Source organism: Heterocephalus glaber, unplaced genomic scaffold (assembly GCF_053883595.1).
Source record: "Heterocephalus glaber isolate CG9 unplaced genomic scaffold, H.glaber_assembly_v1.0 deba00001600, whole genome shotgun sequence".
NCBI classification, from domain to species: Eukaryota; Metazoa; Chordata; class Mammalia; order Rodentia; family Bathyergidae; genus Heterocephalus; species Heterocephalus glaber.
Genome location: NW_028258372.1, coordinates 727,298 through 751,527, shown reverse-complemented (window position 1 = coordinate 751,527; position 24,230 = coordinate 727,298). Strand labels below are relative to the sequence as shown.

Genomic DNA, 24,230 nt, shown 5'->3' with positions numbered 1-24,230 from the left:
CGCGCTGCACAGCCCTGCAAGACCATTTCCCTTCTCACACAGTTCCAGAGAAAGGGACAGGAGTCCTGCAGCTCCTCGGAACCTCCTCTGATGAAGCAGAGAATACTGGAAAATGGTTCCGCTGATGTGAACAAATTCCACACGTCATGTCCAACCAGTCAGAGGAGGCCAAAGGACGTCACGGGAGAGCTGTGAACCCCGTCACCAAAGGACAGGGTAACTTTCAACACAAGGGCCTGCGGTACAGCCATCACAGATTGCAGCCGGGACGCTCTCAGAAGAAGAATCCGTGCCAATTTAATGAAACCAGGCGTGGGTCAGTTAATGCGGATTAAAATGCGGACGGTCCTTTAGCCGCCGCTGGTGACATGAGATGCGCCCAAAGAGAGGGACTTTTGCTCTTCCTGCTCCTAGTTTACCTTCTGATGTAGGGAGTGAAGGGGAACATGCCACTGCCCCAAACCCCTCCAGCCCCCAGTCAGCTAGGAATGACTTTTCTCTCCTTTCTCTCCCTTTGCACACCGACTTCCTCTACCTGGGATGCAATCCCAGACTCTACCAGGCCACTGTCCTTTCTTCGGACGCGGCGACCTTGTTCTAGCAGGACAAAAGTGCAATACTCGGTTTCTTGAATGAATGGGGGAACTAATCAGAAATAAACACATCGGTGGAAAGTGCAGCCTGCGGTACAGAGAGACTCCTACCTCCACCGCGCGCCGGCAACAGCCTGCAACAGCCTCCTCTGACTGAAGCCGAAAACCCTGCAATCTTCTTAAATTGTAGGTGCGGAGCGGGTGGAGGTTAGGGGGTGACAGGAACTGAAGGACCTGTGAGAGCCCGGGAGGTGGGGACGGCGCTACCCCGGCGCTCTCTGCGGAAGGAACGGGAGAAAACCCACTCGCACGTATCCACCCCCCAGACCCCCGTGGGAAGGGGCTGTGACTACGCAGAGCTCTGGAAGTTTGAGGCGGAGATCTGGTCCGAAGCGGAGCGGCCACGAGCTTCCCCCTGAACTCGCCCGCCCACCCAGGAGAAGTCCGGACGCCCCTGGAGGCCGGCAGGGCTGGGCCTAGTGGGAGGGCACGAGGACGCCCCTCGCCCCAACCCTGCGCCCACGGTGGGGGCGGATTCAAGGGGAGTCGGGAGCTGCACCCCACCCCCGGCCTGAGCGGTGGCTGAGCGTCGCCCGTCCTGCGCCCTCCGGTCCCGCGGTCGGGGTGTCCCGCCTGCCCTTCCCGGCCCGCCCGGCGCCCAGACAGCGCGCGCCTCCAGCGGCTCGCGGTGCGCCCAGGGCGCGCGGCTCCCACCCGGAACCCGCTCGGCGGGGTCCCCACATCTGTGGCTCGCCAGCGCCAGTCCGGGTCGCCCCGGCCCCCTCACCTGCTTACATGGCCCGCGGAGTCCTCGGCGGCGGCGGGGCCCCGGTCCCCACGGAGCCGGCTCCGGGGCGGGGACCTGGGGCGCGGGGGCGCGGCGGTGCCGCCCCCGCGGAGGGTCGGACGAGGAGCCCGGGCGGGACGGGGCCGCGGCTCCCGGGGACCCGCGGCGGACGGCGGCGAAGTTGAGCAGAACTTTGCAGGGCCGGGCGCCCGGGCGGCAGGAAGCGCGGGCGGCCGCGGCGGGGGAGGAAGGGCCGCGCGGAGGGAGGGGACGAGCAGGCGCCGCCGCTCCCCACCGGGCCGCCGCGCGCTCTGGCGGGGGCGGAGGGAGCGCGAGCGCGCGCGGGGAGGGAGGGTCGGGAGGGGGCGCCGGAACGCGGATCCCGGCTCCGGGCCGGAGGCGCGGCGGGCCCCGGACGTCACGGCGCTGGAATCCGAGGAATGCCGGGCGGCCGGAGCTCCTTCCGCAGGCCCGGAGCAGCCGCGCCGGAGCGGGGCAGGTCTGGAGCGCGGGCTGCTTGGGACTCCCGGGGCAGGGACGTGGGAGTGGGACTGGCGGGGCGACTGTGGTCCGTCGGGGGCACGGAGGAAAAGGACAGCCTGGCTGGATGACGGACCGAGAGCCAGGACACCCGCCTTATTTGGGCCCCCAGAATGTCCCGAGCAGCCACCGCGGGGACAGCCCGGAGAAAGCAAGGGGCCTGGCCGAGCCCTCTGCAGGGCGCCCGGGCCCCGTTCTGGGCAGTGAACTTGGGTCTCAGCCCCGGCCAGGCCGCCGGCAGCTGGGCTCTGTCGTTCCGGTTGCTGCGGGTGGGCGCTGGGAGGGAACTTCCTTGGCACTTCGGGAGGTGGAGTTAATGGGGTGCAGCTGGCAGGATGGAAACCCACCGAGCTGAGTTGGGCGAGGGACCAGGGCTCGGGCTTTGCCCAACTGGGGACCGATTGGATAACTGAGGCCAGAATCCCAGCCTCTGGATCCTTGCTTTCTGTCGCTGTAAAATTAAAGAGCTTGCCTACTTTTCTGTGGCCCTTTCCGTTGCCACAAACATCTCTTGGCCAGGACTGAAGCCCAGTCTTTTCAGCCATTCAACGACCTTAAACTGGCGCAGAAAATGTCTCGAATGACTCCAGTGTCAACTCTTACAAACACTCAGCCCGCTTGGGGAAGAGGGCCGGAAAGCACAAAGCAAAGGTCCGTGCCGCTTGCAAATCTGGCGCCACGGACTTCTTTCTCATCGCGGCCCAAGTGCAGAATCTGAAGAATCGGAAAAGACCTTGAAGGCGACACAAAAGGGATGGAAGGAAAGGGCTGAAGGGAAGTAAAGTCAGTCGCTCCTGCTTCCAGGGAAATAGCCAGACGGCCTTGCTGGGTGGCAGGGAGTGTGGGGGCCTTGTTATCCCCACTTCCCACATCGGGAGCTGGACGCGGGGGAGATCACCCATCTTGCGGAGGGTCACACAGCGCGAGAGAAATGCGATCACAGGCCCATCGGTGGGCCAGAGAGCCTGCTCTCGGGCTCTGAAGTCTGACCAAGCAGGATGGGGAGTAACAATAAGGAAACTAAACCCCGGGTGTCTGCTCCTTGCTGGGATCCGGGAGCCCCTTGGTGTCCCTCGGGCAGAAAGGAAGAGACCTGTGTACTGCAGCAAAGTCTCCATGCTACTGAGCACGCAACACCGCAGCCAGCTGCGGTCTCCAAGAAGCGCGAAGGATTCGCACACAGACCCCGGACGTGGTTCTCTGTCTGGCAGGTCACCTTGCGCAGGCTGCTACCCCTGAGGCTTGAGTTTACTTTTTAAGTGGAGGGTAAGAAGGGGACAGAGCCCACTGGAGGTTTTTTCCGGGTCCGAACGTGCAGAGTGACATTTCCAGACGGCCTGTGGAGGATGCCAAGCCACAGACCCTCCTGTCGGGCAACAGAAACTGCTGCCCACTGCGTCAGCCTGAGGGGACACTGGGAATCGGGACTGTCGCCAAGGGTCCAGGGATGACAACGCTGGGGTGTAGCACTTAACCTCATGGACCCATTTTTAAATTTTAAGTATATTTACTCCTAAAAGTAAAAAATACAGTATTAACTTGAAATCTTATAAAGTGCCACATTTCTTTTTTCTTCAGAAGAAAGCACAAAAAGATAATATAAGATTGGGGGAGGTACTGGGGATTTGAACCCAGGACCTTCGCACTAAGTTACATCCTGCTCTTTTTATTACTGTTACTGGATTTCCCTAAGTTGCAAAATTGCTCAAGCTGGGCTCAAACTTGGAATCCTCCTGCCTCAGCCTCCCAAGTGCTGGAATTACAGGCTTACACCACCACCCTCAATTAGCATAGGCTCCCAACACATCACTACATGTTTACTTTGAAACTGCCATTTTAGAAATTTGTACGGGTTATATTTCCCAAAGCGATGTTTCTTTTTGTTGCCAGGGCTGTTCAAACTATAAATACAGGATCCCAAGCGAAATCTCGGGCTCCACGGCTGCTTCCACCTCCAGTGTGTTCTCATTACTGCATTCGTGTTACAGCTTCAAAGACGCGAGTCACTGGAAGCAGAACAGGTTCCTGCATCAAAGCAAACTGGAAAGTCAGCAGAGATGCTAGAAAAATTCCCTGGGCTTTCCAGGCCCTCCATAAACGTGAAAGCTGCAAAAGAGTGCACGCACTCCTGCAGGGGGAAGGTCAGTCCCAGGTTCCAGGGGGTCTTCCGGACCTAGGATGGGAGTGTGAGTACCTTTGTGTGTTTCTAGATGTTGAGATGCAATCAACAGGAAGCACAAGCCTTAAGCATGCACACAGCTTGAATATGTGTACAAATGCGTGTGTGCGCGTGCGTGCCTGTGACCACACCAGGTCATGAGATGGAAAATGCCCGCCACTCTCAGCCTTCCTGCCTCAGCCTCCCAGAGTGCTGGGCCCCTTAGCAGCTTAGCAAGACCTTGCCTCAAAAGTTTAAAAAAAGTGCGTGTGGGGACGTGCTGGGGAGTAGCTCAATGTGAAGGCCCTGGGTTCAATTTCCAAGGGGGGAAAAAAAGGAAAGAAAAGGTCTGTTGCTGCAGGAAGTGGAGATTCCCTGTGTGACTTCTTTTTTTTTTGTACTGAGGATCGAACTCAGGACCTTGCGCTTGTGAGGCAGGCGGCGGAGCCATTGAGCTAAACCCCCGGCACCCCGTGTGACTTCTTAATCATCTCATTGCTCTTTACTGACTTCTACCGCCATAGGTTCACTTTGTTAGTTCTCAGAATTCACAGCAATGGAATCAGAGTACTTACATTATACATATGGCTACATATATGTTCATCTGGCTTCTTGGCTCATTATAATGCTTCTAAGATGTATTCATATGACTGAACGTATCAATTTTTTTCTCTTTTATTGCTGAGTACATTCTGCTGTGTGACCATGGCAGGATTTGCTTATGCATTCTTACTGCTGTATCTGGCAGGTGTGTATATACTATATGTATGGGCCTTGCTAGGTAGCTCACGCTGGCCTTGAATTCTCGGCAATCCTCCTGCCTCAGCCTCCTGAGTCCTGGGATTACAGGTGTGCACTGCCTCACCCAGCCATTCAGAGCTGCTTATCAAGCCGGGCAATTCAGCAGAACCTGAGTTCTTGTTATCCAGTGTTTGTGTTAAGCTGTGTGATCATGCGGGCCTGTGAGCCACAAGCACACAGGGCCACAGCACAGCCCAGCGCTGACAGCCCACGGCAAGGCACACAGCCAGGGGTCCCACAGGGTGGCCGTCATGGTGGGAGGCTCGCCCTTCCGAGCTGGCTTCCGGTGTCTCCAGAGCAGCATTTCCAGCACCGCAGACTGAGTGAGCCCTTCTCCCCGCTGGCCGCCCCATGAGCTGTTTCCGCTTGGGGGCCAGAAGTGGCCACCCAAAGGAGCCACACTGTCCCCAGCCAGTGGTAGACTGGAATCTGGGTGGCTTTTGTGGCGGCATCTCTGAGGCGAAACTGCACAGCCTTCACTGGGTTCGCTGTCATCTCTCGAAGGCTGAACACACAGTGTCCGCTGCATTTCCCTCAGGTCTCCAGTCCCTCTTCCGGGGGCTCGCCGCCCCGCCACCTCTCTGTCCTTTCTCTTTCCTCCCCCCAGCCCTCAGGCCAAGGGACTGCTCTCCACCCTGAGTCCTTCAGTGCCCCACAGTGGCCCTGCCACGCCAGCCACGTCCTCCTGGAGAGAAGGCCAAGGTATTAGGGTCGAGATTTCCCAACTGGTGGGGGTGACAGAGCTGGGGCCTGGAGCCTGGGGCCACTTCCTGAGCTAACAGCCGTGGAGTATGAGGGTGAGGCTGGTTAGATCACTGCCTCCCGACATTGCTGACATTGCTTGACTTTGACTTGAAAATGTACAAGACTCAGCCAACTGTTTACTTTTATATATGAAGCAATACCCCACAGAAAAGGTAATTCACACCTTATCAGTACCTTCAGCAAGATGAGATCAAACCTAGCCACAATTAAATATATCCTTTGAGTTTCAATATATTTGATATTATTTTCTATTAATTTCACCTTCGGTCTCAAACATACTTTGTTTTTTTATCTTTTTTGTTTTGTTACTTTATTTTTTTGAGACAGGAGCTCACCATGTAGGTCAGTCCACACTGGCCTTGAACTCAGTATGCAGCCCAGGCTGGCCTTCAATTTTCAGCGATCCTCCTGCCTCAGCCTCCTGAGTGCTGGGATTACAGTACAGGTGTGCACCACCACGCCCAGTTCTAAACATGTTTGGATCACATCTTCGTGGTATAACCTGTCTCAGCTTGCTGACTCTCCCATTCCTCAGGCCTAGTCTGGTCTCTGGCTTTTCTGGATGAGACAGGAATACACAATTTCTGCCCCTACACATGGCCCTGGGCACCTGTACGTAGCCCGTCAGGCATCAGGTCCTCTGGACACATTGCCTATGCTGAGTTCCAGCCACCGCTGATGCACTACCTGCCTGATTCGATTGTTCTAGCACAAAAAGGAAGAGCCTGAAAAATGCCGTGGATCCGAGTTTAAGGAGGTTGGGGCCGAAGACCCACGAGGGGCCCCGCTCACCTTTCTCTGGCTTCTGGTGCCAGTTTCCACTTTTTTTTTTCTTTCTAGTACTGGGCATTGAACTCTGGGACCTTCACACTGAGCTACATCCCCAGCACCATTTTTATGTTTTTATTTTCAGACAAGTTCCAGCTAAATCACTAAGGTACGGGCCAGGCTCAGCCTTGTGATCTTCCTGCCTCAGCCTCCCAAGGTAGTAGAATTACAGGCGTGCACCGGCTCACGTGCACTTTCGGCCATGCCCAGGCTAACAGCTACCTGACCCTGGCAAAGAGACTTGCAGGCCGTTTTCTCAGAAAGTGTTGGCCTCCCAGTGAAACAGTAATGACTCAGTGGGCCCAGTTGTGACCAGGTGTGGAGCTGGGGCCCGGGACACACCAAGCTCGGGGTTTGTCACCTGACATTAGCAACCTGAGTGCCCTTGCAGATGGGATGCTGTTCTCCAGTGTGGACTGAACCTCAGATCCCAACACCCAAGACAAAAGACCTGGCTGGAGTGGTTGGTGCAGGGTCTGAGAGGAGCCCCGGGCCTGTGGGGCAGCCCAGGGTCATCCATGCTCGAGCGACAGAATGTTTTATCAGCGGGAGGACTTGGGAATGCTTGGGCTCAGGGACCGCTCTACAGCAGCTGTGCTGAGGGCCGATCTGGCTTCCGGGCAGAGGAGGAAGTGGCCCACCGGGCAGAGACCAGGAGGCGGGAGGTCAGGGTGCTTTCCGCTCTTCTGGGGACAAGGCCAGGCCAGGCATTGCAGTCTGAGGTGACTGCAATCCAGACTGAGCTGGGAACTTCGAAAAGCCTCAGTGTGCCGCGCTTGCAAAGCAGGTCTTCAGGGAGATAAGGGGGCGGAAGAAGAAGGTGTCTTAGTAACCTTGGACTTCCAACTCCCAGAACGTGAGAAAACTCTTTCCTGCGTCAGAGCCTCGTGTCCGCGGTATTTTGTTAACACAGCCCAATCAGAATCATCTCCCGAGGTTGTTTTGTGTTTTAACGGAGAGCTAAGCGGAGATACCCTTGTATGTATACAAGGCGAGAGCAAACGAGACCGTGCGGGTTTAATTTTTATAAATGTGTTACTGTAAAAGACACAGCGCCAGGAACCCCCTGGGAACACTGTCCTTCAGGTCACACACCTTATCCCCTCGTTCTCGCCACTTTCTGCAGCAGTTCTGAAGCCCTCTTTCCTGAGTGTCGGTAGTTGTGCTGTCGCAGCTGGCTCGATGTCCTGAATCTATTCAAAATGTTTCTGTCTCCTGGTCATGTAGACTTGTTTTTATTTGACTGAAATTGCCATGTCAGAATGTGTGACAGAGTTTCCATGATGGAAGATGAAATCATTTGCCCATTGGGCTGCTTTCTACACTCACTGTTTCTGTCAAATAAAAACATGATGCTGTATCCTCACCCACCTTAGGCGCTGGATCTGGCAGCATGCGACTGGTTCTTCCCCAAAGGCAAAATGACCACAAAAGGGAACAATCTTGAATCAATTCCGGACATCAAGAAGCCCTGACAGCGCAAAGAAAGACACTCACCAAAGAGGACTTGCAGAACTGCTGCAGAAAGTGGCAACGTGTGTCTGACGTGAAGGACAGAATTCCAACGGGGACTTGTGACAATGTGTCTTTCGGTGTAACACATTTTTAAAAACTAAACATGCACAGTCTTGTTTGATCGCACTGCCTACATGTACCAAGACATTAAGCACCTAAGTACCTCAAGACCCAAGAGCACACTCAGCCTCTCTGCTCCCAAAGCCCCTGGCCTTTCTCACCCAGCGCATTGTTGCAGTTTACCGAGCATCCAGTGTGTCCAGAGCAGTGGCAGGCAGTGGCAGATAGGGTATGGTAAAAATGGGACAGTAGAAACGGGAGCAGGACAGAGCGTGTGCTCCAGATTCTGCGTTACAGTCCTGGCCAGGGTGCAGCTACTCGGCTGATGTGAACCTGGGCTAGTGAAAGGAGACACATCCCGAGTGTGTGTCTCCAGTTGTTTGTCTCTCTGTTTCCCTGTTTTTCAGAGTGCACCTAGGAAAGGGGGAAAGGAAGCCCCTGCTGTAAGACCAAAGAGCAAAGCCCAACCCAGGATCTGAACACCTCAGTACTATTCATTTCACCGGTTCCACCACTCCCGAGTCAGTGCAGCCAGCGGGGTCAGTGGCTCTGCTAGCGCACGGGAGGGAGGCTGCCTTCTCATCTCCTCGAAGTGTGCGCGCCTGTCTGTCCTTGACATCTGTCTTGAAAGGTCAGCACACTGCTTTCTAAGAACAGCTGTGAACCTCTCTTCCAGGAGCGGGCCACAGAAGGCCAGTGATGCTAGACTGGAGTGTGGCCGGCCCAGGAGCCGCTCCCTGCCCAGAGTGGGGAGCGACAGGTAGTGACAGCTGCTCCGTATACCTGCGCACTGCGGTTTTGAGTTTGAGGCAGGAGCGTGCAGACAGGTATCAGGTGGCTGAGAATAACCCCTGACCTCGTCTTCTACCAGCCCTGGATCGAAATTTAAATAAAGCCCCACGGGGTATTCATTCATTCCTTTCTTTTTTTCTTTTTCTTATATCTATGCTTTTTTGTGTGTGTCTTTCTGAGATAGGGTCTCACAATGAGCATATTGTATAGCCCAGGCTGGCCTCAGACTTGTGACAATCCTCCTGCCTCAGCCTCCTGAGAGCTGGAATTGGAGGGATGCACCACCATGCCCAGCTGGGCTTGCTTTTTTTTTTTTTAACATCAGTTAAACACTTAGATGAAATTGTCAACAAAAATGCAAAGCAGGTATATGGAGGTGTAAACGAGACGTCCTTCAAGACCAATTGCACTTTCACAGAGGAGGGGAAATGGAATGGGAACAGGGCAGCGTGGGCAGCTGCAGCCCCTCTGAGAGGAGGAGGACATGAGAGGAATCTTTGCTGCGATCAGTGCCCAGGAGCAGCCCTGGTGGGGGAGGAGGTTGGGGTGCATTTGGGATGCCATTCTGCGAAACACGGACACCCCTGCCCAAGGCGGAGATAGCGTCACCCACAGACGGGCAGGCCTGGGTTGTGCAAGAGAACCCACACCTCCCCAAGGCTGGCCGCCTCCCTTAGAATGACGGGTGACTCAGAGTGACTAGCACTTCAAATACGGCTGAGTGAGGCCACAGACCCCAGCAGGCACAATTGCAGGGCAGGCTGAAAGCTACTTCCTGTGGCCAACAAGGAAAAAACTCTGCTTTTTTTGAGTCTATTGCTTTTTTGTTTTGCTTTGGTTTTGGTCTTTGGTGGAGGTTGGTCTTTTTCTGAAAAAGCATTTCGCTATGTAGTCCAGGCCAACCTTGAACTCACCATGTAGCCCAGGCTGGCCTTGAACCCACAGCAATCCTCCTGCCTCAGCCTCCTCAGTGCTAGGATTACAGGCATGGGCCTCTACTCCCAGGTGGAGACTCAGTTTTGCGGTAATTTCTGCTACAGCGGTGAGGCTGAGGTGTCTGACAGCGTCAATCTTAGAGGTAGAAGAGTTACTAATGGAAGAAGGCACCCAGGGACTTCCGTCTGCATGGGCACTAGTGTGATGTGCAAAGACAACATTTCCAATGACAAAAGAGAAAGGGGGCTTTTAGCGCCAGGGGCAGGCTCCAGGGATCCGGTGGTTGGGTGCCTACTTGTCTCATTCACAGCTGCTCTTCCAAGCTCACTGTGCCCCACAAGCCCAGCCCTGCGCCATGCCCTGGTGGCGCCAAGTGTGTCCTCTCTCTCCTGTCTCAGGACCTTTGCACCTCCTGTCCCTTCTCCACACAGTCCATGTCTCCGGATGTCTCCCGCTCGCCCCCTCCTGGACCCCTCTGCCAACCCGTACCCACAGCCCCACCCCACGGCCCCTCTTGGCCTCTCCTGTCCCCTCGCTCCACCACACTGTCCTCCTCCCAGGACCGGTTCTGTTTGTTTATTGTTTATAGTTTCTTGCCACCCCAAGCTCCATCTCAGTGGGGAGTTTTGTCTATTTGGAGCCTCCAGAGCCTCAACCAATATTTATGGAAAGTTTGAAGTTTTTACGTGAGCCCACGTGGGCAGCATTGTTATTTGATCTTTCTAGGACGTGTTCTACTCTCCCACTTGTGGACAAAGAAACTGAGGCTTAGAGTTGAAGCCTCAGTCTGATCTTGCTGCTATTTTTGGGTTGTGGGTTTCTGTGTTGTGTGTTTGTGTATTTACAGGACCTCCTTCGGATCCAGTGGAGATGTCTGGACTTACTTCTCCAACATAGTCTTCTCCTCCACCTCTCTTCTCTTTATTTTATAACGTTCCCCCTTTATGCCGTTTGAATCCTGAATACCATTACTGATTTTATCCTTTCATCAAATTCATACACAACATTTGAAATGCACGAATGCATACACTTCCCACGGCCCATGCTCAGGACCTGAAGCCAGGAATCCTGAGTCTTAGAAGGTAACCTTTGTACGGGGCGCAAAAAAACCTGGTCAATCCTATCAACGTGGACCTGTCCCCATCTGTCTCACTTAGAATTATTGCATTAAAATAGCTGCTTAATTAATCCCAGTAGACTTGTCCAGGAAAGAGAAGGAGAAAAGAAGCCCAGCAAGCATAAAAATATAAATAGAAACCAAGTGTCATGGCGACACAGACCTTATTTCAAAACAGAGGGAAATACTTGGTGTACAGGGATCCTAGCTCTCTTCCGACAAGACTTCAACAATGAATTTACAGGCCCTCTGTCCAACCAGAGCCACTCCCTTCTGTCCATGCCCATGGTAAGCACCTCCATGTGTTCCCTGTGTGCTATAAAATCAATGTAAGCTTTTTGTGAAGTTTCTTCTAGTTAAGGAGAGCATGTATCCACCCACTTTTTCTACAAATCTCCTATTATGAGTGCTTATATGATTGTATTGGTGCAGAATGTAATCAATTATGGACTATGTACAGGTGAATACTGGCCAGTGCTAATTATTTTCTTATGGATATAAGTGAAAGTTAGCATTTCATCCAAAAACATTTAATAAGCCCCCACTGTTTACTGAGCGCTGATAATACGCAGCTGAGTAAGACGTACTTGGGGTTGAGCTTTTAAACGTCTCTCATATTCAGGCTGAAATAGGTCTTTGTCATCGTCTTTTGTTTAACACAACATTTGTTTAACACAACATTTGTAGCAAATATTTGCTTTTTTTTTTTTTTTTTGGTACCAGCAATTGAACTCGGGTCCGTAGCTTGCGAGGCAGGTGGCGGAACCACTGAGCTAAATCTCCAGCCCAATACCTGCTTTTTGATAAAGACAAAAGGTGTGTTTTAAAACTAACAATGTAGGGCCGGGGATTTAGCTCAGTGATTCTGCCACCTGCCTCAAAAGCGCAAGGTCCCAAGTTTGATCCCCAGTACCAAAAAAAAAAAAAATGTAGGGAAAATATTCAGTAGCTAGTTTTCTCTTCTTTTTGGGGGGGGGGTAGCTGTGAGTTATATGTGTATAATAGGTGTGAATTATATGTGTATAATAGGTTTGAAAGTAAATTACATTCTGTGTGCATGCGCGTGTGTGTTTGTGTGTGTGTGTGTGTTTGCAGGGCAGATGGTTTGGGGACTGAACTCAGGGCCTTTGCACTGAGCTACACCCCCATTCTTTTTTATTTTGGGAGATAGGTTCTTACTAAATTGCTAAACTGCCCAGGTTGGGCTCATACTTGTGATCCTCCAACCTCGGGCTTCCAGAATGCTGGGCTCACAAGCATGCGACACCACACCCAGCATTATGTGTGCTTTACGTATGACCAAATACAGGTCTTTATTGATCTGCAGCCAGCAATCCACTGGTATGACTTCCAGTGTTGAAGGAACTAGTCTAGAAACATAAATTGAGAAACTCCCTATACTAGTGGAAATTAGTCATTTCTTAAACAAATTCTGTTACCAAGAAAATAAATATTAATGTATGGTCACACAAGACTACCAGTTCCCTGAAAAACGTGCAGAAATACGAATTAGCCAAGTTCGGTGGGGTAGGACCCGTGACCCACTCAGAAGGGGCCTCATCCCGGCTGTTGGTCGGCAGGGGCTGGAGCAGTAACAGGGTCCCACTCTCCGACACATGGTGACCTCAGCCTAGCGCCCCAGCAAGAGCGTAAGAGGAGAAAGTGACACTTTCGTTAGTGCTAACACTGGGATTTCATCAGAGTGGTTTAATGGCGCTTCACTTTGGAGAAAACCTAATATGAAAATTCCAAACTTATGAAATAAATATGTTTGGTAGTGGTTGCTCATTTAGGGTAAATCATCAGAACTATAAATACAGGCTGTTTTATATTATGCACACTGGTATTGATTATAAGGATGAATTTAATATTCACACAAGTTATCACACTCATACTCACAGTTCAGATCTCAGGTTGAAATCAGGTGCTTGAGGTTAGTATACATTGTGACAACTGGCAGTACAAGTCTGCAGTTCACTCTTGGTCCCTTATTTTCCAAACTGTACAGTAATGGAATTGGCCTAAAGACTCTTTAATCTCTGAAATTGTACGAGTCTCTGATTTCTCTAAGATAGGCTCTCCCCAGCCTCAGAGGTGTGAGAAGTTCATGGTTTTCCTCTTCCCTATGAGTCCCATTTGGAAGACCCTGGCTGGGGCCAGTGTTGTAGGAAACGCACTAGTACTAGGCTTCCCATGGTTCTAGAACATTACGCCTGGGCTTTTCAAGTGTGTCAATAAAAAATGACCGTTCAACCTCCAAACATCAATATGAACTTCTCTGTAAGTACTAAGGCCTTTTACAACTAAAATACAGTTATAGTCAGCTTTTCTAAAATCCCTTTTCTAAAAGCAAATTAACACATAAAATTTTCTCAATTTCCCCTATTTTTACCATGCTATTTCTTAAATTTATAGGGCTGGCTACCACATGTTTATTCAAGTAGAGCATAGTAGTGTAAACAATTAGAAGACAATCAGCAGATTGGAAAAACATAGAAGACCATTGGCTTAGTTCACTGGATTTTTTTATGCCTACAAACCTATGGCTGTAATTTTCTATCCCTGCATATGGTGTTATCATCGATTAATTCCACAACTGTATCTTGAACTCTTCCGAGGTTCCAGTCTGGCACTGGACACTGATTACAAGGGGATTCGTCATGCGCCCTGCTTCCTGAATAGAAGTTACAGTCCAATGTGGACATAAATGTCAAATAAATTATTATAGCAAATATATTCATAATTACAAATTGGGCTAAATGCAATGAAGGGGAATAAAACCAATATTCAGAAAGAGGGTGAGTCTCTTAATCCAGAACTTGGGGCACTCAAATCTTCATAGCAATTCGTCCTTTATGAAGGTACTTCCTGTAGGCTGAGCTGATGTGTCGTCCCCAAGGCCGGGATGGAAAATGGAGAACATTCTGTGCCCTGTTCCCTGTCCCTCTTTTTCTCTTCTCTTCCTTTTTCTTTCCGTGGTGCTCAGATGGTAACCTCTTTCCTTCCTCCTCCTTCAGGAAAGCAAATAGCAGCAGACCCTCCTGTACGCCCAGTTACAAACACCAGTACCCAGGCGACCATCACCATCACCTAGCTCGCCCGTGACAGTGGCCTCCCTGGTACAAATGCGCTGTGAATGGTAAAGGGGAAAACACTCAGTAAATATGCAGATATGCCAGGCATCAAGACTCACAGAGTCGGGCCATGGTGCCAAACCTATCTCATTTCTATTTTATCTTTATTTTGCTTGGCTTCTTGGCAACATTTCACATGGTAAGTACGGCCTCCTTCATGACTCACGGCCGTCTTTGGCACATGCTTACTTTTTGTTCGGTTTGTTCTCCCCATCTCTTTAGCTACTTCTCCACCTTATCTCGAAATCTTGGACTCACCCAGGGTTCAGTCCCAGGCGCTTGTCTTCTCTCCTTGATGAATCGATTCACGCAGCTTCAAATGCAACCTGTAGACTGTGACTCCCGGATAAATAACACATTTGAAACCCTCCCTTCTGCGGGCCAGTATCGAAACCAAACTTCTGATTTCGCTTATTTAGTACTGCTCTTTGTCTACCCTAGTGCATGAAATAACACCACTACTCAATCGTTTGAGCCAGAAATCTGGGCGCATCCTAGATGCCTTCAACCCTACCCTCCTAGTTCTGTCACAGAATATCGAATCTGTCTGTGTTTCCTGTCTCCTCTGCCAACACACTGGGCCGAACGCTACCATTTTCCACCTGGATCACTATAGTAACCTTCTAGGTGTTTATATCCCTCCTCTCTCGGCCTCCTCCACTCTCTTCTCCATGATGCAGACATTTTTTTCTCCAAGTTAACAACCTTTAATGTCTTCCTGCCATCATTTCCAAAGTAAATCCAAATATTTACCTGTGAGTCCTGCATGGTCCAACCTCTGCAGCCCTCTCTGACCTCATCTTGGACCATCTCTCTTTGGCTCACTGTGCCCAAGACCTTCTGACTTCTTTCTCTCCTTTCTTTTCCTTCCTTCCTTTCTTTTTTCTTCTTCTTTCTCCTCTTATTCTCCTTCTTCTTCTTCCTCTTCATTTTCTTTCTTTCTTTCCTTCCCTTTTTTTTGGTGCCAGGATGGAACCCAGGGCCTCATGCATGCTAGGCCAGTGCTCTACCACTGAGCTATGCCCCCAGCCCTTTGCTTTCTTACTTATTCCAACCTCTTTTTCATCTCAGTGTCCTTGGGTTGGTTTTTCCCCCTGCAAGGGACACAGCAAACTTCTGCTTTTCACATCACTGACTCCTTACCCACTGGAGGTTCAGTTTAAATGTCCTTTCCTCAGTCCTTCCTGATCACACACTGTGTCAGGGTTCTCCAGAGAAACAGTGGGCTGGACAGACAGACCTCCAGGCAGATGGACAGTCAGCTAGGCAGACACATAGACAGATGGTGGCACATTGTGGGACTGGCTATTTGTAGGCTAGGCTGGTAGGTTGGAAATTCTGGGGCAGGAGCTAAACTAGTCATGGTGTAGAATTTCTTCTCTCCCTCAGGAAATTTCAGTTTTGCTTTTAAGTCCTTTCAACTGATTGGACGAGGCCCAACCACATTATCCAGGATAATCTCCTTTACTTAGAGTCAACCACTTGGAGATATTAGCCTCATCCACAGAATACCTCCTCCGAAACACCTAGATGAATGAGTGTTCGGGTGAGTAAGTGGCTCCTATAGCTTGGCCAATATGGCAAGGAAAATGAACCAATCACACCCTGCTAGAAATATTGGACTCTTTCAACCTTTATTTCTATGTGGTTGGCATGCCCATCATATTTCCTCATACTGGTATCCTGATAAGGGCCTAGAATATTTTTCTTGTGGCTATTTCCAGCCCTGGACTGAGCCACACTTCATGTGCAATAGAATTTCTGGGCTTGGGAATTGTTTCCACAGACACCCTCTCACCTGTATTTTTCCAGTCCAAGATTTTGTTTATTAAACTTCAAACCCTGTCAAAATGTAAACCCCACAAGCAGTCGGGCCAGTTGTTCTGTTACTGGAAATTCTGGCCAGGCTTTTGGGATGGGGGTGATGAAATGGATCTCCCCCTCAGTTTTGAGCAGGGTTCTCTTTGACTTATAGAAAAATACCTTCCACTCCTTTTCCTCCCAGTCTTACTGTTTATACCTGTTCTTTACTTTCCTCCTCTCTCTTTATCATGGCTTTATGTGACTCTGAATAGACTTTTTACTTTTTTTTTTTCCCCTCTCTTTTTCTCGCTACCAGGGATCGAACTTGGGTCCTCGCGCTTGCACAGCAGGTGGCAAAATCACTGAGCTGAATCCCCAGCCGCTAAATAGTCTTTTTGTACTAGAGGCTGATTACCCCAGAATTTTTAATTAATGTCTGATGTTGCCCAAATTAGCATCCAGATGTTACTTAGTATTTATAAATTTTGACATTTTCCTTACAAGAAAATAACTTTTCTATAATGACCTAAAAGTGACTCTTTTTTTTTTTTTTTGGTACTGGGGATCGAACTCAGGACCTTACACTTGTGAGACAGGTGGCGGAACCACTGAGCTAAATCCCTGGCCCAAAGTGAAACACATTTTAAGAAGAGTAGAGCCAGATGTGGCTGCACAAACCCAGCTATTCTGGAGGAAAATATTATTTTGAGGAGACAGAACTTCAACTGGTTTCCAATGCAGACAATAATTAGTAGGCAGGAAAGGAAAACAATGCAAAATACTTCCCTTACCCCCAAATGCAAAGGAGATTGAAAATAGAGAAGTTTACTAACTGTATCAGATAATTCCTTTAGCTTATTTCATTATGCTAAGGTTCCCAAACTTGGCAGGATCTAGGGTTGGGACAAATCAGAATAGGCAGGAGTTGATGGGATTTTCACTGATAGCAAGTGTGACAGCACGGATAGTGACAGAGGGAGGCCCCCCCAGGCTGGGCCCCAGGAGGCCACCTGTGCTGCCCCTTCTGAGACAATCAGTGGCCTTCCACCCAAGGGACTGAGCAGCTCGGGGTCTGGGAGCTCAGAGTGGGGACAGGATATTACCTTCAGTTTGCTCTACTTTGTTTTTCTTTAGAAGTTCCACTAGAAAGGAACAGAGGTTGGAATTAATGGGGTGGAAATGAGATTCTGAAGTATCAGTGCATTTCAGTTATCTCCGCTCATCCATGCACTCAATTTCCTTTAGGTAGAGAAGTCCGGGCTCATGGGAAAGAATTATTTCTCTCTCATGGAAGTTGAGTCCCTGAATCCACCTCTATTCCTTTAAGGGAGATTTTAAAACTTAAGGACCTCTAAGGAGAAAAGGATTTCTATTTTTGTTGTTGTTGCTTACAAAAAGCCCTTGAAGACATTTTTCTTACTAGAGAAAGGATTTTACCTACTGTCCTTGTAACACATTTCTGAAAAGTCCTTCCGTATTACTTCTCTGAAGTTGTTCCCCAAAGAAGAGGAAAGCAAGTAATATAATCTACCCTTCCTGTACTAACTTCTTCCTTGGTTCATTCTGTCCTTGCCAGAGAAATAACTCCCATTCTTTGAATTGCTTTAACATTCTAACAGCAGGGAACTTCTGCATAAACCAAACATGGGCTCACATTGATGTGTGGTGGATCCAGAAGTTGGAATAACACTCTGTCCGGATGCACCAGCCATGGAACTCAGCTATGTTCTACCTCCATGGGCTCATGAGCAATAATAAAAGTCAGGCCTGTGGGTCTGGGTTATTCTTTTTTTAAGGAAAAAAAAAAAAAAGCACAGTCAGGAAAGGAAAGAGAAGGCTCTTGTCTCTAGTAGATCAGTAAGCCCAAGCGTCTACCATAAATAGGGAAGACTAGGAGAGCCCCTCAAGAGCACAGGCCTTTCACAGGCCCCGGCTTTGCGGAGGCCGGGAGGGGTCCCGGAAGGAAGAGAGGGTTGGGTGAAGAAGGTGTGGAGACAGGATTGCAGGCAGAGTTTGAACAGGGCACAAAGCAGGGATGAGAGCGTTGGGGTTTGGGGATACGGAGGAGGACTGTCTGCTCTCCCCACGAAAGGGCTGTCTCCGAGGACTTGGGCCTGATCTCCTCTTCTCAGGCCTCTGCGTGACTGGGCTGAGGCCTGCAGTACTGGCTCTGCCTAGCAGAACACCTTCACCAAGAACCCTTGAGCTGTGCAGGGAAGGAGCCCTCAGTTCACCGAGTCAAAATTCAGCTCCCCTGCCCCTCCATCATCCTGCCTCTGCCGCTGCCCTGCAAGATTCTATCTTTTGCCACAAGACCTACAGTTAACCTTGCTGGAAAACTGGGCTGGAAAAAAAAGCTCACTGCTTCCCGAAAGCAATTAATATGAATATGCTATTTGAATAACTAGTGCCCTGTATTCTCTTTTGTTTCCTACGTAAAATTCAAAGCAGGCTCATAGCTACTTCATACAAGGAGAGGTTCTGGAGTATCTGCTCTCTCTCTCACACACACACACACACACACCTCAGAGTGATAACCTCCCTCTCTCCCCCATGTTTCCAGCAGTTTCTGATCTGGAAGTGAGTTCAAAGTGGCCCAATAAACACATTGCTGTGTGTGAGGAAAGCACAGAATTGTCACAGCCCTGGAAAAATACCCATTTTCCTCAGTGGGGAGGTGCTTTGCTGGCCCAAAAACCCTATGGACCACTCTTTCTCCTTTTCCTTCTTCTTTTTTCTCTTTATTCCAGAAACCCAGCAAGAAGCTCCCAGGGAATGTTTCGAGTATTCCAAGTGTTCCTCCATTCTCCCAAAGCCTTCCTTTCTGGGATCCGCACAGAGGTCTGAATCATTTTTAGATATGATCTTTCCCCAGATGCCTAACTCAACCTGTGTTCTGCCTGCTCTGTTATCTTCAAGTAAAAGCCAAAGCTCTGGGAGGAACTTTTTGTTTTTAAATAACACCTGGTCTGGCACCCAAAATCTTAAGGGCTGAAAGCCATGGCAGATCCTCCAACTCTAAGAATCAAACCATTCATCTCCTGGCCGCGGGTCTGGCAGCCGGTGAGGAACAGGGAACTGCTTGTGAGAGGCTAGAGAGTGGAATGCAGAACGCCAAGCCATTACTTGCTGTGGATTTCAGCTTGGTCCAGGAAGCCAGGAACAATGCGGTTTTCTCTTCGCAACAGCATTCTGGCCAATAAATCCCTGTCTAGAACCTAAAGTCTTTGAACCGCTCTAGTATGGACCTTTTATGCAATGTTCTAACACCGTATTAGTTCTAAAAGTAAATTTAATATGGTAAAAGGGTACAAATTGCCTAGATGGCCTGGCTGATTAGGTTGCTTGCTATTTAAGACGGAGTGGATCAAATATCCTCCCAAAAAATCCTTAGTAGGCATTTTAATTCTCCATGTGGACCTCAGCCAGCTCCCAGGCAACATTTCTCACGGGTCACACTGGATTTCGAGTTCTCCAGGGGTGGGCTGGGGCAGGCGAGGGGAGGGAGAGGGTTTCTGTAGTGAGCACATCTGTGTGTTCAGACGCTATGCTTGCTAGCAACCCAATTTAATAGCTCATTTTCAAATCCTTTCTTGGAAAAGGAATTCAGATTACATAATCATGAAAAGCAAACGCGTTGCCACCCAGCATGAGCCAACACGTTCCCGTACTTGGTGGCCTAAGGTTATAGAGCCGGCTCCCAGCTTCAGGCACCTGGGAAAGGGCTGAGAAAATGAAAATCCTCCAGTTTGGTTCGAGCTCCACCAGTTGCCTCCCTGGAGTCAGCCCGTGGCCCTGGGCCCTGAGGACTTGCCTGGTTTAGATTTGATCTCTTGGTTGGAAGACCACTGGGCTGCTCTTAGTCCTCCCAAGAATCCCCTCAGCTGGGCCTTCCTTGCAGCCTCTCTGGTCTGCCCTGGAGGCTGAATGAAACAGTGACCACTATCTACCGCGTGCAGCTGACCACGGACAGATTCTCTGCTCATCCAACTGGAGAGTTCTGGGGCTCTGTGATTTCTGCTTTGAGTTTTGCGGCTGCGGGGCTGGGGATGGAACCTAGGCCCGTGCTAGGCACCACCGACCTACACCCAAGACCTTGTACATTTTTCTTTTCTCAGATAGGCTTGGAGATAAGAAACTCTGACTAAACCTTAATCTGTACTTCCTGCTTTTCTTTTCTTTTTTTTTTTTTTTGGTACCGGGGGATCGAACTCAGGTCCTTGCGCTTGCGCAGTGGGCGGCGAAACCACTGAGCTAAATCCCTGGCCCAGCACTGCCTGCTTTTAGAGCCCTATGCGGACTCTGTCCTTAGATGCCTGCCTCAGCTTCCCAAAGGGAATCGGTCAGTGCCCAGCATGGGGCTGAATAGGTGGCCAGATGTTGAGAGAGGGAACTTCCGCATTTCAGACAGGTGACCAAGGACAAAGATTTTTCCGCCTCAAGCACAGCATTGACCTAAATTTCTATCTTCAACACAAAAGCGAGAAAAAGAAAATAATCTGAGTCATCGAATGAGGCAATAGCGACTCGGTGTAACTTTCCTGTGATTAACATCCCTGTAACCGTGTGGGGAGGTATACAAGTCACCTTGGTCCTCTGATTCAGTGGCGCACTCTGTCTGGAACAGCGCACGGTAGCTGCCTTCTGAGGAGTCACCACGTGGCTTAGTCCACGAAATCCAAACAGCAGCCCTGTTAAGTGGACACGTGGAGGGGAGGCATCTCAGAGCATCTCGGAGATTTTCTACTTTATCTCTCAGGTATCTGTCCCGCTGATACCAGTCATGAGAGAAATTGCTAGGTCCACTGAGCTACTTCTCCTCCTCCCCCGTCCGGCAGAGGGGACAGAAACTAAGTGTCCTGTGGTTTATCTGCGCTCTGCTGGCTCTTCATCTCACCCACCGAGTTCTCGGAGGGGCAGAGAGGGAATGGTCATTCTCTAAGTTTTTCTTTTCCTTCCTGTCCTCGACAACTTCCTTTACCAGGTGTGCGTCTGAAGGTTCTCCACCATGGGGGCACTTTTCCCCTCTCTCACAAATCCTTCTCCTATTTGTTGGAAAGTTACTGCGAGCCTGGCACTGACCAGGGCACGGAGTGGACGCTCAGCCTCTGCCGGCCACACTGGGAGCTGGGGTCCTTGGAAGTCAGGTGGGGGCTGAAGCTTTTCAGGCAGGAGTTGTTTTCGGGCTGGGAGGAGGAGGGAGGTGAGGTCAGGACCCCCAGGGTAGGGAGGGAAGGAGGTGAGCGTGGTGAGGTTCCTGCCCAGGGCGTCTCTGCTTGGAGAACAGAGCTGGGTGTAAGGCAGTCACCAAGTTGGTGTCTGTCTACTGTGGTGGCACTAAAGGGGGAGGCCTGATCGGAAGCCACACTCAGAGGCCCAGGATCTGACACTCCTGCCAGACCAACGAGACCTCCCCCAAACACGGGGTCAGATTCACGGACGGGCTGTCTCCAAGGATGTAGCACCCGGATACAGTCCCAGGAAACCCCCCAGTCCTGAGTGTGTTGTCAGGTTGTTCACCACGCTGCTCCTTTAAATTCACCAAGTGTGCTCACCCGACCTCCATGCGGCGGGCTGTGGTTTGCTTAGAATCCACTGAGACCCGGAGTGGCAACACAGGCCTAAAATCCCAGCACCTGGGAGGCTGAGGCAGGAGGATTGTGAGTTTGAGGCCAGGGTGGGCTACAGAGTGAGACCCTGTCTCAACAAGCCCCTCAAAGTCAACTGGGACAGTTTTAAGATATTAAATTCTCTGTTTGTTTTCTCAATGTCCTGTACGTTCGAATACCCACAGAAGAACTTGGATTCAAAGCCATTTAAAAAGGATTCTAGGACAATTCTAGAACAAGTCTCACCAATTTAGGGCGTGCGTGATTTAACTCTTTCTCAAACTTGAGCTTCAGGTAAGGTGACTGTACAATTTAGCTGCCAAATAAAAAGACTTTGCGAATAAAAGAGAAGACGAACATTATCAAAAATTCACAATTTGTAACATTTCTTTACCAACAAGTTTTTATATTGATGGATCTCTAAAACAGTACCATTAAAAACCACTTCAGGGCCAGGGATTTAGCTCATTGGTTCAGCCACCTGCCTTGCAAGCACAAGGTCCTGAGTTCGATCCCTGGTACCCTCCCCAAAAAAACCACTTCAAAAATACTAATCATTTTGAAAAAACACATAGCCATGTATATTAAAGCAAGAAATTTGATATATGCTTAATTGATTATCTGAATGCTAAAACTAAGAGTAATTGCCATTGGTATATATTCCTGTACTTTATTCAGTTTTTTAGCTGTGTTTTTGCTAACACACTAGTGCTGTCTCTCTGAGATATTTCTGTAGTCCATTTTCTCAGTTTGATCTTACTGTTTTCATTTTTTCTCCATCAGATTATCACAATCTTTTCCAATCAATGTACTCCGTAGCCCACAATATTTTCAACTGGGAGATTGTTCTTTTTTCTGGTGGCATGGTACATGGCCACCAAAGGGAGGAAATTCTCTATTCTATTCTATTTTGAAATTCTATTTTGAAACATGAATATTTCAGCATAGCTATTTTCACAGATACCTCTTGCTTCCATTCAGACTAGATTTCTTTAGGAAATACTTGTGCAAGAAAAAAATTAATTGGTACATCATCTCTTTACTTCTTTAAAATATTTTGTATATAGATGTTTTAAAATTGTTAGTTTTTACAACTCCATTTCATTCTGATGTAGAATACAAGTGTATAAAACAAAAACAAAGAGTGCTATCAGAAGATTATTTCACAAGTGTAGATATTCCAGGGCACAATTATAGAATTTCAAAATTAAATCTTAGAAATTGATTAAGTTCTCCTTATTTAATTTATTAAATTCTTCCTTTGCTTGTCCAGGACTGATTTTAATACTCCCCGTTTCTAATTATTATTATTATTATTTTTGGTACTGGAGATCGAACTCGGGTCCTTGTGCTTGCGCTGCAGGCGGCGAAACCACTGAGCTAAATCCCCGGCCCTCTAATTTTTTTTTCTTGAGGCAGGGTCTCACTATGTAGTTCAGGCAGGCCTTAAACTCACCATGTAGTCCAGGCTGGCCTCAAACTCACAGCAATCCTCCTGCCTCAGCCTCCCAAGTGCTGGAATTACAGGCATGTGCCTCCATGCCCAGCCTAATTTTTGTTTTTAGTAATTACAATTTTCTAAAAGCTTATTAGAACATTTCTGTTCTCTAGGTTTCTAATCTGGCAAGAAATTTATTGACAAGAGATATAATTCTGTGTGCCATCAGAATTTACATTTATGCAATTCTCACAAAACAAATAATTTCATGTTTAATGTTAAACTTTTCCTACTGAATATTCAATAGCAGTCACATTAAGGTCAGATGAACTTTCAAAAACTTTGAGTCTATGAATTTCATGAAAAAAATCAAACAATTATTGGAATTAGTTTTTAATGTGAACCCCTTGGTGACACATTTGAGAATCATTTAGCTGTTTGCAGAATTCTGTTAATAAAACCAAGCACATCAGCAGCCGTTGTTTCATATTCCATACAAGAAAATCTTAAAATACCATAAAGGTTTGAAGTATGCTCTAAGGCCTCTTACCATATTCGTGTCTTCTCATTTTCATCACCGCAGGCCTTGTGGATGATGGTAAATGTTGGTGAATATTTAATGCACATTTTTTATGAGTAAATCTTATTTTTTAACATTTTAATTTTATGAGTACATGTTTGCAGTATGAAATAATTACATTCTTTTATTTATTTATTTATTTAGGTACCGGGGATGGAACTCGGGTCCCTGTGCTTGCGCAACAGGCAGCAAAACCACTGAGCTAAATCCCCAGCCCCATGAAATAATTACATTCATCGCCTTGGGGAGCTGGTACATGCACATAGCACATCTGAATTCTTTTTACAGGCCCCTTCTTCCACTCTTGATCCTTTTCCTTGCTCAAATGGGTTTATTGTCAACTGAGAAATGAAAATTCTGTACTTAATTTTGCATTAAACATGCATGTTTATTTTGCTTCATTTCTTGAGTTCTTTGTGGCTCTACAGGTTTACTGCAAAATTTTGGACAAGTGTTACCAAAAAATAAAGAAATACTTGTGGGTTTGTTCCAGCCAATATATGACAAACTCATGTTAGCAGCATTGTTCACCTAACTCTTTGCATAAACTTTCTAGAAGGTAAGCTTCACCTTCTCTTCCTGGGTATAGTTTACATTCGCTGAATTTCTAATTTTCCACTTTCACCCTTGGCCTCTGGGCTGGTAGGCAGGGACTTTGGCGCGGTTGATGCACACACACCAGGTGGCCACCAGGGGCAGCAAACCCTTCCCCTCAGCACCGGAAGTCAGCTGTCCTTGCATGGAGGATTTAGTTACCTGTGTGGAGATCAGTTT

At 48.9% G+C, this 24,230-nt stretch overlaps 1 protein-coding gene and 1 long non-coding RNA gene across 4 annotated transcripts in view; one reads left to right on the top strand and one right to left on the bottom strand.

Annotated features, from left to right (window-relative positions):
* Positions 1-1,669, bottom strand: part of Ptpn14 (protein tyrosine phosphatase non-receptor type 14) — a 136,383-nt gene extending 134,714 nt beyond the window's left edge. Inside the window, exon 1 of one of the 2 annotated variants that reach the window (XM_013075371.3) lies at positions 1,381-1,669. The gene's annotated coding sequence lies outside the window, so the exon portion shown is untranslated. The remainder of the gene's footprint in view (positions 1-1,380) is intronic. The other variant, XM_087194237.1, reaches the window with a different exon arrangement.
* A 75-nt stretch (positions 1,670-1,744) lies between these two features.
* On the top strand, positions 1,745-23,796 carry LOC147823047 (uncharacterized). Of its 2 annotated transcripts, none has more exons than XR_015444448.1 (3): positions 1,745-4,061; positions 8,455-11,180; positions 23,601-23,796. It is a non-coding gene; the product is annotated as an uncharacterized LOC147823047 (long non-coding RNA). The 2 variants fall into 2 exon arrangements; XR_015444447.1 differs by having other exon boundaries at positions 1,745-4,106.
* The last annotated feature ends 434 nt before the right edge of the window (positions 23,797-24,230 follow it).